The following is a 14,990-nucleotide window of genomic DNA, read 5'->3' on the forward strand; positions in this document are numbered from 1 at the left end:
AGGTTAAGCAGATAACACTTCTGGCTCTTTTGACTTCTTTATTTAAGGGGAGGGAGGTGGATCAGTGTGTGATTCCAGGGAGCATAAACTAGGTACCCTGGTTTTATTGTTGTTCAGTCACTAAGTCATGTCCAACTCTTGTGTGATCCCATGGACTGTAGCCCACCATGCTCCTCTGTCTATGGGATTCTCCAGGCAAGAATACTGGAATGAGTTGCCATTCCCTCTTCCAGATCTTCCCAACCCAGGGATTGAATCCATGTCTCTTACATCTCCTGCACTGGCAGGTGGGTTCTTTACCAATAATGCCACCTGGGAAGCCTGGGTGGCCATTTTAGCTCCTCTCTATCTTCTTTAGGGATGGAGCTGCCTGGGAATTGGCCTCTGACCCTCCATGCCATAATCTGATCCTTCTGGCCCACAGGCCTGTCCCAGCCACTATGACTTGTGCTCACCTCTCAGGTTCTGCATCACTACAATAAATAAACTTCACCCTCCCATCTGGCCTATACCAGTTAATGATGACAGTTGAAGCTTATCTGCCAATTATTTTATCCTCGCTCTTGATTTTTTTCCCCGAACTTGGGAGGGTTACAGGGGTGACTGTGGTTTTCATCAAGGACTCCAGAATCATTCGTGTATGTAAGTTTACATATATTGATTAGCTGGCTTTCAAAATTGATGTGAGATCATGTCCCATCTCCCTGCCTGGACATAATTTAGGGTCATAAATCTTTGCTACCCAGGGCTTCATCACAATGCCCAATGTACAGCAGAAATAAACTCGGATACGTTAAATCATGAATACACCATCTAATTAAGGACATATAGAGAGAAGACTGAAAACAAAACTTAGGACCACAGTATTTGTGATTCCAGCTCACAGTTATAAGTTTATTAATGCCTTTTTGGTGTCCCTTATCAGCAAGTGCTAGCATAAAGTTAATATAGGCTGGGTGAGTATAAAATTAATATATGTGACACTCTGTGGTCCTGCAGAGTCAATTTAATTGCACACTGAGCAGCCAGAAGAGAGAATAAAAGATAAGGCATATCCTGATTGATTTTCTTCATCAAAACCCACCAGATCTCATTTCAACAAAACCCTGTCATTAAATTTCCAGCATATCTAACAGTGAATTTTATGTGATATATATCTGAACCTAATTTCCAAAGCAGTGGTGGCAATCTATCATGAGCCAGGTTTTCAGTTATCCACATCTTAAACCTTCATATTGTGGCTTCCATTATCCTTTTCTTGCTCTTACATAAGAAGCTTCTCATGTATTTAAAAACCTATTTATGGGCAATGCTGCTGAGAAATAATAGTTCAGCTGTCCAAGTATATGCTTTTGAGTTTCCTTCCCCAAAGAAACAACAAAAGTAGATTAAATACATAAAGGATTTACAATTATGTCAAAATAAGGACAGTGTTTCAAAAAAACTTTAGAGGTCAATTAAAGTGATTAAACCACTAATTTCCCTTCAATTTTAGTTTTAGTACTTTTTTTTTGTTTCCAAGTCTGTTTATTTACTTGTAGTTAAAGTACAGTCAACAATATTATATTAGTTTCAGATATACAACAGTGATTCAATATTTTTATAGATTATACTCTATATACAGCGAAAGTTGCTCAGTCATGTCTGACTCTTTTTGATCCCATAGACTGTAGCCTTCTAGGCTCCTCTGTCCATGGAATTCTCCATGCCAAAGTACTGGATTGGGTTACCATTTCCTTCTCCAAGGGATCTTCCTGATGCAGGGATCAACCTGGGGTCTCCCACATTGCAGGTGGATTCTTTACTGTCTAAGCCATCAGGGAAAATATTGGCTATATTCACTATGTTGTACATTACAGCCTTGTATCTTATTTATTTTATACATAGGAGTTTAAACACAATCTTTTTTTTTCTTTATTTAAGTATGCATTTATTGAATGCTAACAGGACACTAGTACTAACTAGTAAATGGTACTAATAAGCAGTACCTAGCAACACAATAATTCTCAAAATGATTGCCTATATAAAGCACTTTCCAGTTTTCAAAGATGTCACGTACTTTTCCTAGACAATCACAGTCTCCTTTTAAAACAACAGAGCAAACATTGTCATACCCACTTTGCCAGTGGGGAAACTGAGGCTTAGAGAGGTCTTGAGCACTGGCAGGGCTGGTATTTACAGTCTAGACTGCTGACGCGAAGTAGTTAATCAGTTGTTTGGAGATTCAATAAACAGTTATTCAGCACCTACTAAGCAGCAAATCCTGTGTTGCAGCTGGGGACAGAGGCGGTGCCTGCCCTCCCAGTCTCTCCCTGGGTTATCCTATTTGACACAGGACCAGTCATCACCATTCATCAAATCAACATGCACATTATACAGTCCACATAAGATTTTTGTTTTATACATGGACAAAAACAAAAATAAATTTGTTAATATTTCTCCTTTAAAAACAAAACTTTGGAAGACTTCCTTAAAGTTAATACAATTAATCATTTACTTTAGAAATTAAGAATATACTTCATTGTTACTCCTTAAGGCTCTAATTAGCTAGTGTTTCCATGAAAACTGAGACTCCAAATTAAAAATACCCTTTGGCATTTTTCAATGAAGCATTTAATCTTCTATCAAATGAATGAGAATTTAATCCCATGAATTAGTCTACCTCATTCATATACCAAAATGTCAGAATTTATCTAAGGAGACAATCTTAGACACAAACATTCTCAGGAACAGTGCTGAGAATACTGCTAGAGAAGACCCTTCTTGAAATTCGGTTTTGGGGTTCACATATTTCAAATCACAGGGATCTGCATTCCTGGTACCACTGCGCAGTTCTTGAGCCAAGATTTTAATATGAGGTTGCCCCTTACTTAAGTGCAGTTGTCATAAAATGTCATAAAATATGAGAGAGACAATCCATACTGAGTCCTGAAATGAAAAGGCATGGCAACCACCTGGCCTTTTCTCTGCTTTTGCCCATGAATTAATTCATCAGTAGTAAAGGCATTTACATTTAAGGCAGGTTTCCTCTCAGGTAGGAACACAGATAGACAGACAAGACAGACAGATATGACTCAGAGAAACCAGCAGTCCTTCTGTAAAGAAACTCAACGAGGCACTGAAAGAAGAAATGTATTAATAGGTGGCAGATTCAATCAGTCAGAGAGTTGATTTCACAACCTCGGCCTCACACTCTTGCTGATAAGCGAGTGGAACACAGTAGAACATGTGCTCATTACAAATGAAACCCAAACCCACCACTTCACCCTCCAAGAGCCATCAGTCTTTTGGAATTGAGCAAGTAGAGAAGAGTGCAAAAGTGTGTTTCAGTTTTCTGTCTCCTTCCTCCACTCTCTCTGTCGCTAAAGGATTGTTACCTGATGTTTATCTCATATTTTTCTTTTTTTGAGATAAGTCTATATATGTATTTTTTTTTAAAGCCTTACTCAGTGTAGCATTATTTCTTATGTACATACATTTCTGTGTCAGTCTGTCGGCTACCTTAGGGTAGATAACTGTGATGTCAACTGTATCACATGCCCAAGTCCAGGGTCATCCACAGGGCCTGGAGGCACTACTCTCGTGTAAAACTAGCCCTAACTTATTAGAGTCCTGTTAGATGTGATAAGAGGAAATAGAAAAATGAGACACAGGCTCTAATTTATATAAATCACCTGTCAGATGCCTTTTAAAAAAGACTTAAGCTTTTTTAAACCCTCAGGTCCCAAACTGCCACATAAATTTCTATAGAATGATACACTGACTCATGCATTTCTTTATTGGTATGGGATTAACTAAGCATCTAAATCCCTGTTCAAACGTTCTACCTTCTCTGATTTATTGAACATACACAAGATTTTGGCAACCTAGGAAGAAAACAGAGATAGCTAAAGAGGCCTAATTTACAAATAAAATTATATTCCAAAAGTTCATCTTAGCCTGCCATTACGAATACCGAATACACTGTTACATTAGAATGAGTAAAGGAAGTTATTACATTATTAAGAAAAATAGGTAATAGCAATTTTTATCATGTTAAACAACTTTGACTCTTGAGAGTTCCTTGGACTGCAAGGAGATCTAACCAGTCCATCCTAAAGGAGATCAGTCCTGGGTGTTCATTGGAAAAGACCCTGATGCTCGGAAAGATTGAGGGCAGGAGGAGAAGGGGACTACAGAGGATGAGATGGTTGGATGGCATCACTGACTCGATGGATGTGGGTTTGGGTGGACTCCGGGAGTTGGTGATGGACAGGGAGGCCTGGCATGCTGCAGTTCATAGGGTCGCAAAGAGTCGGACACGACTGAGCAACTGAACTGAACTGAATTTTGTGTAAAGCAATCAATGAACATTAAAACCCTATTTACTGTAGTCTGAAGTCTCCTTGATCTTTGATTTTAGAGAAACATTTACCAAGTTGCCAGCAAAGAAATACTGTTGTGTGTCAATTTGTTAGTAGGTCAAATATGTACTTTCATATTTCAAAATAGCCTGAATATGTCATTTAAAAATTACAAAATATTGTATACTTTTTATATGCTGAGTCACTTCCTCATTGTTAAGGCAACTAGTTCTTTTAAAAAACATGCCATTATAAATGGCCGCACAGTGACTTCTGCACATTTTCCCCCATGAAATGAAGTTATGATCTCATATGACAGAAACACAGCATCAGAGAAGAGTCATCTATTTATCAAGATTAAACTTCTTTCACTCTGGTAACTGGAGCACCAGTGAGTGACAAGGACAACATCAGAAAACCGAATGGAGATGTTGAATAATTAATGAGCGTAAGGCCTCAAATACACTGCTGATTATTATTATTATTGTAACATCATCAAGCAGTTCACCACAGTTGCCTAAGCAGCTACCACCTGCTAGGTGCTTGGCAAGCATCATTCCCATCTTTTATAATGTAGGGATTATTAGTGCCAGTTTAAACATGGAGAGGAGTTAGGGGACTCATCTAAGGCTACGAAATCTCCATTAACAGCTGTGCTTCTAACAGAAGTCCCTCTTTGTTCTGCCCCAAACTGCCTGTTCTTAGAAAAAGGTCATTGAAAGGAACTATCAACCTGCTAATACGCATTCACTAGTCGAAAGTGATTTTTACGTGAGACTTTGTAGTGAGCCTTCATGTGTCAGCTCTGAGCTTAGGTGGGAGGTCTGCTGGGAGGACCAGTCACCAGCAGATGGACTAGTGACATTTTAACAGTGGCAGCAGCAGCCACCTCCACAGAAGGGGTGATGTGACCACAGGGCACTGGGACCACACTTCAGCGTGATGTCCTTAACCACTTACTTTTTTCTCTAAGTATTTCAGCTATTTTGAAGTCTGATCAGAGATGGCATTTCTCTCCAAATCATAATGTAAAAATCATCCTTAATTTGACAGTAATTGAGCTACATCATTTCTTTACATGTCTGATCAAAATACAGCTTTGAAAGTCTACAGACAATTGAAATTTTAGGGAGTATTTAGAGAAGCCTATTAATGTATTACATAATCATCAACCGAAGAAAAATATTAATCTTTAAGATCCCTGTTGAGCATGGGGATCTATTATTCTTGGGATTATTTTGTGTAAACAAGTCCAAATCCTTATGTTACACAAAAGCTAATGTCTTTGCTCAGAAGATCTGAATTAATTTACAACCTCTGCTTTTGACTTAAATGCTATAAACATCTCTGTTGTTCCTGAAAACAAAGGCTGTTCCTGCATAATTTTTCAAACAGAGAAACAGAAATTAAAGTACTATGAAAATATTTACTGGATAAAACAAATGCCAGATCGAAAATGTTAAGACAATGAGTGGATATTTATTATCCCCACTAATCCTTTCATATTGCAAAGTTTATTTATTTTTACTCGGCTCTTCTATGCTCTTTCATCAGTTATTATAGCATAGTAATTTTAAATTCATAAAAGATGATGCAGAGTTAATAATATCATGAGCTTTACAATAATATTCAAGTAATACTAAAAAGGATGGAAATCCATTTGTTATCTGAATATGCTCTTTGGATGAACCAGTAAAAAGGATAATCTAATGTTGGAGTTTTGACTCCTCATGATCTGGTCAGCGAGGCTCGGCATACAGAACAGAGATTTAATTTTAAAATGCCAGTGATGAATAGTTTTAAAATAACAATAAGTCAAATAGTAACGCTCTCTTCAGTGTATTTTAATAATAAATGTACAAATTTTACAATATTCTGACTTCCTAGCACTGCTAAATTCTTGTGAGGCAGTATCTGAAGTTAAGACACAGACCAACGTCTCCATGGCTTATTTGATGAAGACATCCTAATAGTTATTTCTCAGGGAATGTAGTTTATGATGATTTCTAGGGAACTGTTAACGGGAATTTCTGATTGAATGCAGCTGGGACCTGAGAATACCAAAATGAGAAAGTACTAAAAACCTAGATTATTGTCTTTACGGTGTTCATTTTTGTCTTTAATCTGTAACTTTATATTTGGAGCACATGTGGTATTAGTTTCAGGTGTACAGCCAAGTGATTCAGGTCTCCATATACATGTATCTATTCTTATTCAAATTATTTCCCCATATAGGCTGTTATATAATATTAAGCAGAGTTCTCTGTGCTACACAGTAGATCCTTCTTGATTACCCATTTTATGTATTTGTTTATTTTTGGTTACCCATTTTAAATATAGCCCTGTGTGCATGTCAATCTCAAACTCCTAACTACCCCCTCCCTGCAACCTTTTCCCGCTGGTAAATTCTTTAGTCTCTAAGTCTGTTTCTGTTTTGAAAACAAGCTCATCTGTAACTTCTTTTTTTTTGGTAACATTTTTTGACAGATCAGGCATGAGAAATACAAAGAAGGGAAGCCCCTTGGGCATATGGCAGTGCCCTTAGCTGGTTTAGGAAATGAGGAAGAACTGATAAAGAAAGAGAAATAAACACAGAAAGAATTTAGTTTGGTAAAGATTGATTTTGGGCCATAGGGTCGAAAAGAGTTGGACAAGACTGAGAGACTGAACTGACTGATTCTGGGGCTTCCCAGGTGGCATGAGTGGTCAAGAATCCACCTGCCAATGCAGAAGGTGTAAGGGAGACTCGGGTTTGATCAATGTGTTGGGAAGATCCTCTGGAGTAGGAAGTGATAACCCACTCCAACGTTCTTGCCTGGAAAATTCCACAGACAAAGGAGCCTGGCAGACTCAGTCCATTGGGTCACAGAGTTGGACACAACTGAGCAAATGACTGAAAGGCTGATTTTAAGGTGGATACGGGGCATAGAGGTAGGGAAATCTTGTGGGTGGTTAAACTTAGGAATTAACATCTTAGGAGAAAGGTTGAAAGTAGTGAGCAAGATCAGGATACGCAAACATTTTCTGTAACAGGCCAGAGAATAAATATTTCAGGCTTTGAGGGCCTTACGGTCTATCCCAACTACTCACTTTTGTGACTGCAGCAGAAAAGCAACCATAAGCAATAGCTAAAGAATGAGTGTGCCTATGTTCCAATAAAACTTTATTTATAAAAACAGGCGTCAGATGTATTTGGCTACAGGACACAGTTCACCAAGCCCGGAGTTTGATGACCCAGTAAAGTCCTAGGAAGGGATAAGCTCACTCAGGAAGAACATAAGTAAGGCAAAGTAGTATGACATGAAATCTGAAAACACAGAACTCTTCACTTCTCTTGAGTCCAGTACAGACAAGGCTTGTAGTCAAATGAAAGTGAAAGTGTTAGTCGATCAGTCAAGTCTGACTCTTTGTGACCCCACAGACTGTAGCCTGCCAGGCTCCTCTGTCTATAAGATTTCCCAAGTAAGAATACTAGATTGGGTTGTCTAGTTTCCTACTCCAGGAGATCTTCCCGACCCAGGAATCAAACCCAGGAATCCCACACTGTGGGCAGATTCTTTACCATCTGAGCCACAAGAAGAGCCCAGAATGGCTCCAGTTCATACTAACTGTATGTGAAATTGGGCAAGTTATTTAAGTTTGAGTTTAGTCCCCTTGACGGCAAAATGAGGATGACGATAATGATACTAACAGCTAATACCAGGCACAGTGCTAAAGAACACCTTAATATTTGTGAACGATCCTCAGAATTAAGTACCGGGCTGGCCAAAAAGCTTGTTTGGGTTTTTCTGTGAGATGTTATCTCTCCCTTTAATGTGGGTACTGAAGCACAGGAAGACTAAACAGCACACCTACGTGACTCACCGTGTAAGTGGTGGGAGAGGTCTGGTTCCAGCCCAGGCAGCTGGCCCTAGACTCCCACTCTTAACCTTACAGAAATCACAAAAAGTCATGATGAGGATCAGATAAAAGTGAAGCCTTTTATCATTGTGCTCGGTGTGTAGAATGAACCTAGTAGGTGGTGGTCATTATTATCATTATAATCCAGAGTGAGGTAAATAGACTAAGGACACAAAGATGACTTCGATAAGGTCAGTCTTGTCCAAGACACTTACTTTCACTAAATTTCTAACACCAACTTGAAAAATTTCAGGCCCTCAAGTCAACTCCACTGATAATTTTCAGGCTGCCTTTTCCTTTAGGAAAAGACACTGGGAAAGAAAATCATATCATCCTTTGTTACCACTTGCCTGGCATCTTTGTTGTCAGTTTCTACCAAGTGTTCCTAGTCAAGTTTGGTTTATTCTTAAGTGTTCATACACAGAAAGTTACAGAAGGATAGTTTCTTTTCCTTGTGTTCCAAGCTGCTGTAAGGATCTACAGGTCCCTATTTTTGGGTCCATGGTAGATTATGTTTTAACAAGCATTTCATTTTGGCAGGAACTAATGAGCCCCCACAAGGACACTTTTGACCAACCAACTCCTGTTTACACAGTAAGGTCCAGCTCAAATTCTCCCTCCTCTGCAGAATTCCCTGGTCCCTTACGTTCCATTTCTCTTGGCAAGTTTCTGACATCTCTCTTAGGGCAGTAACCATGGTTAGCAGTTTATTTGGTACCTTCTGCTGAAAGAGGAATTCCTTGACTGATGGTATTAGTTACTTTTACTTCTTTTCTTGATATGTGGAATAAAGGCTAGCATAGGAATTTACATATATAAAAGTAAGGAGTACAAGAAAAGCCATTAATTAATCCCCAAAGAAAAAGGAATGTAAGTCATAAGTAAAAATAATGGACTTTCCATATTCTAATTTAAGTGATACTATCTTTCCAAACATTTTTTAAAAGTTTAAGCATCACAGGAAACATACTCCATTATTATTTAAATTTACTTAACTATCAATTGTTGCTGAAATGGAATTAAGATCAGTTTTTAAATTTTCCAGGGGCTTCCCTGATAGCTCAGTTAGTAAAGAATCTGCCTGCAAGGCAGGAGATCCTGGTTTGATTCCTGGGTCAGAAAGATCCACTGGAGAAGGGATAGGCTACCCACTCCAGTATTCTTGGGCTTCCCTTGTGGCTCAGCTGATAAAAGAATCCGCCTGCAATGTGGGAGACCTGGGTTGATCCCTGGGTTGGGAGGATCCCCTAGAGAAGGGAAAGGCTACCCACTCCAATATTCTGGCCTAGAGAATCCCATGGATTGTATAGCCCATGGGGTCACAGAAAGTCAGACACAACTAAGCCACTTTCACTTTTCCAAAAGAACCTTAGGATGAACTATCCCTACCCATGAAGTGGATGAAATTTTTACATACTAAAGACAAACAAAGGAAGGTAGAGCAAGAGAAAATATAATGATACTATATAAGGGCAAACAGCAATTGTAACATTTAAAAATGTTTATTTCTATAATAAAGTTAATATATGGTTATATAAGATATTAAGTATTTAATAACTGTCAACATCTTAAATATAAACTTTATTGCAAAATAAATAAATATTGTTTCTGTTTAAGTACAATCCAGCAAAAAATTCAAATATGTCTTGGGTGATATGTTAATGCCAGGGATTAAAGAACTAGCATTTACAGGACAAAAAATTAAGCACGGCCCCTACTTGGAAGATATGAGTCAGGTTTGTTTTGTTTTAACCTGGGCCCACGAGGATAGATCCCAAAGGGTCCTGGACCAACTTCGGAGGCTCTGTACACAACTTGCAATTATGTGCAAAGCTCTCCACGCCTGTGTCCTTCTTCAGAGAACTCGTCTAGAACTGTCATGAAATTCCTGAAAAAGTCTATTACCTCCCTTGTCAGCATCTACAGACAAGACTCCCCGAAGCACATTTATCTTACTTAAAAAGTCCTTTTTTGTTAATTTCCTACTTTTGAAAAGAACAGAGGATTAGCTTATTGGTCAAATTAAGTGAGTAAATGTGTGTCTCTGCCTCAGCTCACTGACATTAGATGTAAAGTCAATATTTTGTCTATTAGTGAGAAGCCAAATTTTTCTCCATTAACCCACAGAAACTTAACCTTAAAAATTTTAAATAGTTCAGTGTTTTCATGGATCTGAGGTGTCTGTTTATAAAGCTTGCAGACAAAAATCAATAAATACTCCAAGAGCCGAGCAGTTCTGAAATGCTTGAGTGTTAATTGGCATGCTTTATTTTCTAATTAATCTGTGGAGTTAACTCTATTTAATGGGCTTCAGAGGTGGCACTAGTGGCAAACAATCTGCCTGCCAATGCAGGAGACCTGGGTTCAGTCCCTGGGTTGGGAAGATCCCCTGAAGGAGGGCATGGCATGGCAACCCACTCCAGTCTTCTCACCTGGAGAATCCCGTGGACAGAAGAATCTGGTGGGCTATAGTCCGTGGGATTGTAAAGAGTCAGACACAACTGAACAACTCAGTGTGCACACACTATTCCATCCATAGGCTGTAATCCATCTCTTATAAATGAAAGATGTTTCAGTATCTCTTGGGAGAGAAACCTATTCTTTCCATAACAAAATAAAGTTCTCTCAAGGATTAGATTCGAGAGATTCTATAGCATGTACAAAAGGCTTTTTGCAATATCCTCCTGCTAATTTAATTTTCTGCCTTTTTCCTTGTTGATAGCTGGGACCAATTTGGAATACCTTTTCCATATTATTGAAAATCAGTGGGCAGTAATGTCATTAATGCTTTCAGGCCACTAATGTACAAGAGGTTATTACTTCAAAGTACAAAAGATGATCGAAAATGAGTTGACCTTCCTAAAGTAAGAATTAAGTAGCCACGGCCTGAGAGATTCAAAAGCTGCTTTCTGTTTTCCTGAAACTGTCCAATAAGCTTATCCTTACTAACCACAGAACCAACGTTTCTTTGCTTAACTTGACATAAGGGATCATAACATTATATTCAGGCTCTACAGTAGCTTCGCTGCTCCCTGAAAGAAGAGTATGATTCATACCCATTTCAATTTCTATCTGTTTTGCATAAATGAAGCAGGCTTGTAGAAAAGACTGATTCATTATCATGTAAAATACAGCCATTAGGAGAAAATGTAGTAACCACATTCTGAGACATAACAAGATCAGACTCTCAGGCTTCTAGACTGAGCTGGGGAAAGAGATATGGAGTGTTTCTAAAAAAAGAAAGTCTTCCTTCTGAAAGAGGTATGCACAGTGGTAAATTAAAGGAATTTTACAATTCCTTAAAAAATGGAAGCCACCACAGGCCATTCCTTAAGTCCATCATCAAAGCAGAACATTCTATCCAACTGACCCTTAGTGTTAATACTGGTGTAGAGGTAAGTCATAAAACTTGTAATCTGTTTTATTTCTCTTTCAGAATCTTCTTTTTCCCCCCACATTCACCAATTTATTAAAGGATATGTCAAAGAATGGGCTTCCCCAGTGGCTCCTGGGTAAAGAATCCTTCTGCAATGCTGGAGCCGAGGGTTTGATCCCTGGGTCAGGTAGATCCCCTGGAGGAAGGCATGGCAACCCACTCCAGTATTCTTGCCTGGAAAATCCTATGGGCAGCATAGCCTGGCAGGCTACTGACCATGGGATTGCAAAGAGTTGGACATGACTGAAGAGACTTAGCACACATGCACACATGTTAAAGGATGCATATAAACAGCCAGACAAAAAGGTACATAAAGTGAGATCTGGGAGAGGCCCACATGCAGGTATTTTTGTACCCAATCTTAAAGCTCTCCTTACCCTCTATTACAGGGGCTTCCCTGGTTGCTCAGATGTTAAAGCGTATGCCAGCAATGCGGGAGATCTGGGTTCGATCCCTGGGTCGGGAAGATCCCCTGGAGAAGAAAATGGCAACCCACTCCAGTATTCTTGCCTGGAGAATCCCATGGACGGAGGAGCCTGGTGGGCTACATTAGTCCATGGGGTCGCAAAGAGTTGGACACGACTGAGCGACTTCACTTTATTAACTGAAGTATAGCTGTTTTATAGCATTGTGTTAGTTTCACATGTACAGCAAAGTGATTCAATTATACGCACGTGTGCACACACACACACATATATATATACTTTTTCAGATTCTTTTCCATTATAGGTTATTACAAAATATTGACTATCATTTCCTGTGCTTTACAGTCCTTGCTGTTTATCTATTTTATATGTAACTATCTTGTGGTTGGAAAATTTAACAGGAACCACTTGACTCAAGTGCCTATCACGGTAACAGCCAATGTGCTATCGTTGTCCCTGCCTATCAGATGCTACCACCAGGAAGGAATTGCTGGGTAATGACAGAAATGTAAAGTGTTAAGTGCCACAGACTCCACAGCAAGGGGAACAGACAGGAAGGCCTGATTCCTGCAGTGATAAAGAAACAGCCTCAGGGATGGAAAGAGGAGATGATCCGTAGAAGAAAACAGGCGAATGGGAAGAACCTTTGAGAGCTTATACAACGCCCCGCACTGCTCTAGGCACTGAGGATACAAGGTGAACAAAACAGACGACGTCTCAGCTGACCTCCCCACAGGTGAAGACTCACGAAACACCAATTAACACTAGAGTATCAGGGAGGGGAAGTAATTTTTTTTTTTTTTAATTTTTAAATTTTTTTTCAAGGTTTTAACTTTTTTAATTTTTCAAAAGTTAATTTATTTATTTTAGTTGGAGGCTAATTATTTTTAAGAGGTAAGTGAGAGAGGAAGGACAGAGTGTTATGAGGGGTTCCGGAGCCCTGGCAGTCTGAGGAAGCCCTTTTTGAGAAAGGAACATTTAAGTTGAGATCTGAATACAAGAAGGAACCATCCTCTCTATTCCTGCAGCTTATATAAACTGTCTTTGACGGGAAAAGGGTATCAAATGGCAAACTGAAGGGCTGTGACCCTGTCTTATAATTCAGGGGTTTTCACCACTTTTCCGTGTATGTTCGAGGCACATTTTCAAATGTCATAACATGTATTAGATTATAAGAAGGGATTATAAAACAAAGCAATTTGAAATCAGTCAACAGGAATTCAATCCTGTCACTCACAGCAGTTCCACTAACAGTGCCTCAGGTGTCTACGAAAACACCCCTTTTCCCCATGGTCGTCTTGAAGACGCAATTCCGAGCTGCTGTTTGCAGCCCACACCACACTCTTATACACCCAGGAGGCAAACTCGTCTCCAGTACAAGGAGATCCTTCTATAGCAGACACTCAAGAATACACTCAACTAAAAATTAAACTTCCCTTTTGGAGAAGGAAATGGCAACCCACTGCAGTATTCCTGCCTGGAGAATCCCATGGGCGGAGGAGCCTGGTGGGCTACAGTCCACGGGGTCGCAAAGAGTCGGACACAACTGAGCGACTTCATCCTATGTGAACATACCTGTTTAGCTTCATAACTGCCTAACAACACCTGTAATTGTATATACACATTTTATAAACTATACATACTCAAATGTGGAAAAATAAATTTTATTAAAAAATTTTTAAAGCTCTTTACTGAATTTGTTACAATATTGCTTCTGTTTTATGCTTTGGTTTTATGGTCTTGAGGCATGTGGGATCTTAGCCTCCTCTCCAACCAGGGTTCAAATCCATACCCTTTACACTGGAAGGCAAAGTCTTAACCACTGGCCCACCAGGGAAGTCCCTGGAAAAATCAATTTTAGATACCAACATTGGACAGCACGCCTTTCTGCTTTGGGTCATTTTCTGGACAATGGCAGATGATTGTGGTCATGAAATGGCAAAGCCTGGCTTGCCATTTTTGAGTGTTTACATTTTCTGGTTATCCCATAGGAAATATTCACTTTCACAGAATCCTCCATTTTTGGTTCTTCCCTTACATGATGTGACAGGGAAAGTTTTATTTATTTTATTCCCCCTCCTACCTTGTTCTGTGATTCTTCATAGTTAAAAACCATCAGAAAACGGCCAGCAGAACAGCTTGCCTGAAACCTGCAGAGAATGAGTAAGGCTCATGCAGAAGGAGGGACCCTAGCACTACCCAGTAACACAGCAAAATTATAGGAAATTATGGTTGATCTCAGAAGCCCACCATTCAAAATTACCATGTGTTAACTACTTGGATGTGGGGCCATCTTGCGATGATGTCACTCCATTAATGACTGGGGTTGATTTGGTGAGACGTGTGTTAGTCACTCAGTTGCGTCTGACTCTTTGTGCCCCTATGAACTGTAGACCACCAGGCTCCTTAGTCAATGGAATTCTCCAGGCAAGAATACTGGAGTGGGTAGCCACTCCCTTCTCCAGGGGATCTTCCCAACCCAGGAATCAAACCTGGGTCTCCTGCACTGCAGGCAGATTCTTTACCCTCTGAGCCATCAGAGAAGCCTGTGTGGGGAACTGGGGTTCCTGGGAACCATAGGTCTGGCCAGAGCCCCTCTCTGCTCTCGGGAGCAGGTGCTGGGGATCTCAGATTCTGAACTCAAGGTACATCCTTGATGGCTCAGAAATTTCTAAGAAAATCATGACTACTGATAACAGCTCGGCATGTGAAATCTTTTCACAGAAAATCACAGTGTTTTCACACTGGAAGAAAGTTTATTCTTCATGAAGAAATAATCCTCACTTCATCTGTCCCTTTTTTGCTGTTTCATTTCCTCTTTCCTTCTTTTCGTCTTTTTAACAGCAACTAGTTATTTTAAAAGAAAAAAAAAAAAAGAGTCCTGAT

The 14,990-nt window shown here is 39.5% G+C and overlaps 1 protein-coding gene across 8 annotated transcripts in view; it reads right to left on the bottom strand.

Annotated features, from left to right (window-relative positions):
- The window catches only part of PAG1 (phosphoprotein membrane anchor with glycosphingolipid microdomains 1), a 162,293-nt gene that overhangs the window by 91,650 nt on the left and 55,653 nt on the right, over positions 1–14,990 (bottom strand). The gene's annotated exons all lie outside the window — the stretch shown is intronic.

The sequence above is a fragment of the Dama dama genome, chromosome 21 (assembly GCF_033118175.1).
Source record: "Dama dama isolate Ldn47 chromosome 21, ASM3311817v1, whole genome shotgun sequence".
Taxonomy (NCBI): Eukaryota; Metazoa; Chordata; class Mammalia; order Artiodactyla; family Cervidae; genus Dama; species Dama dama.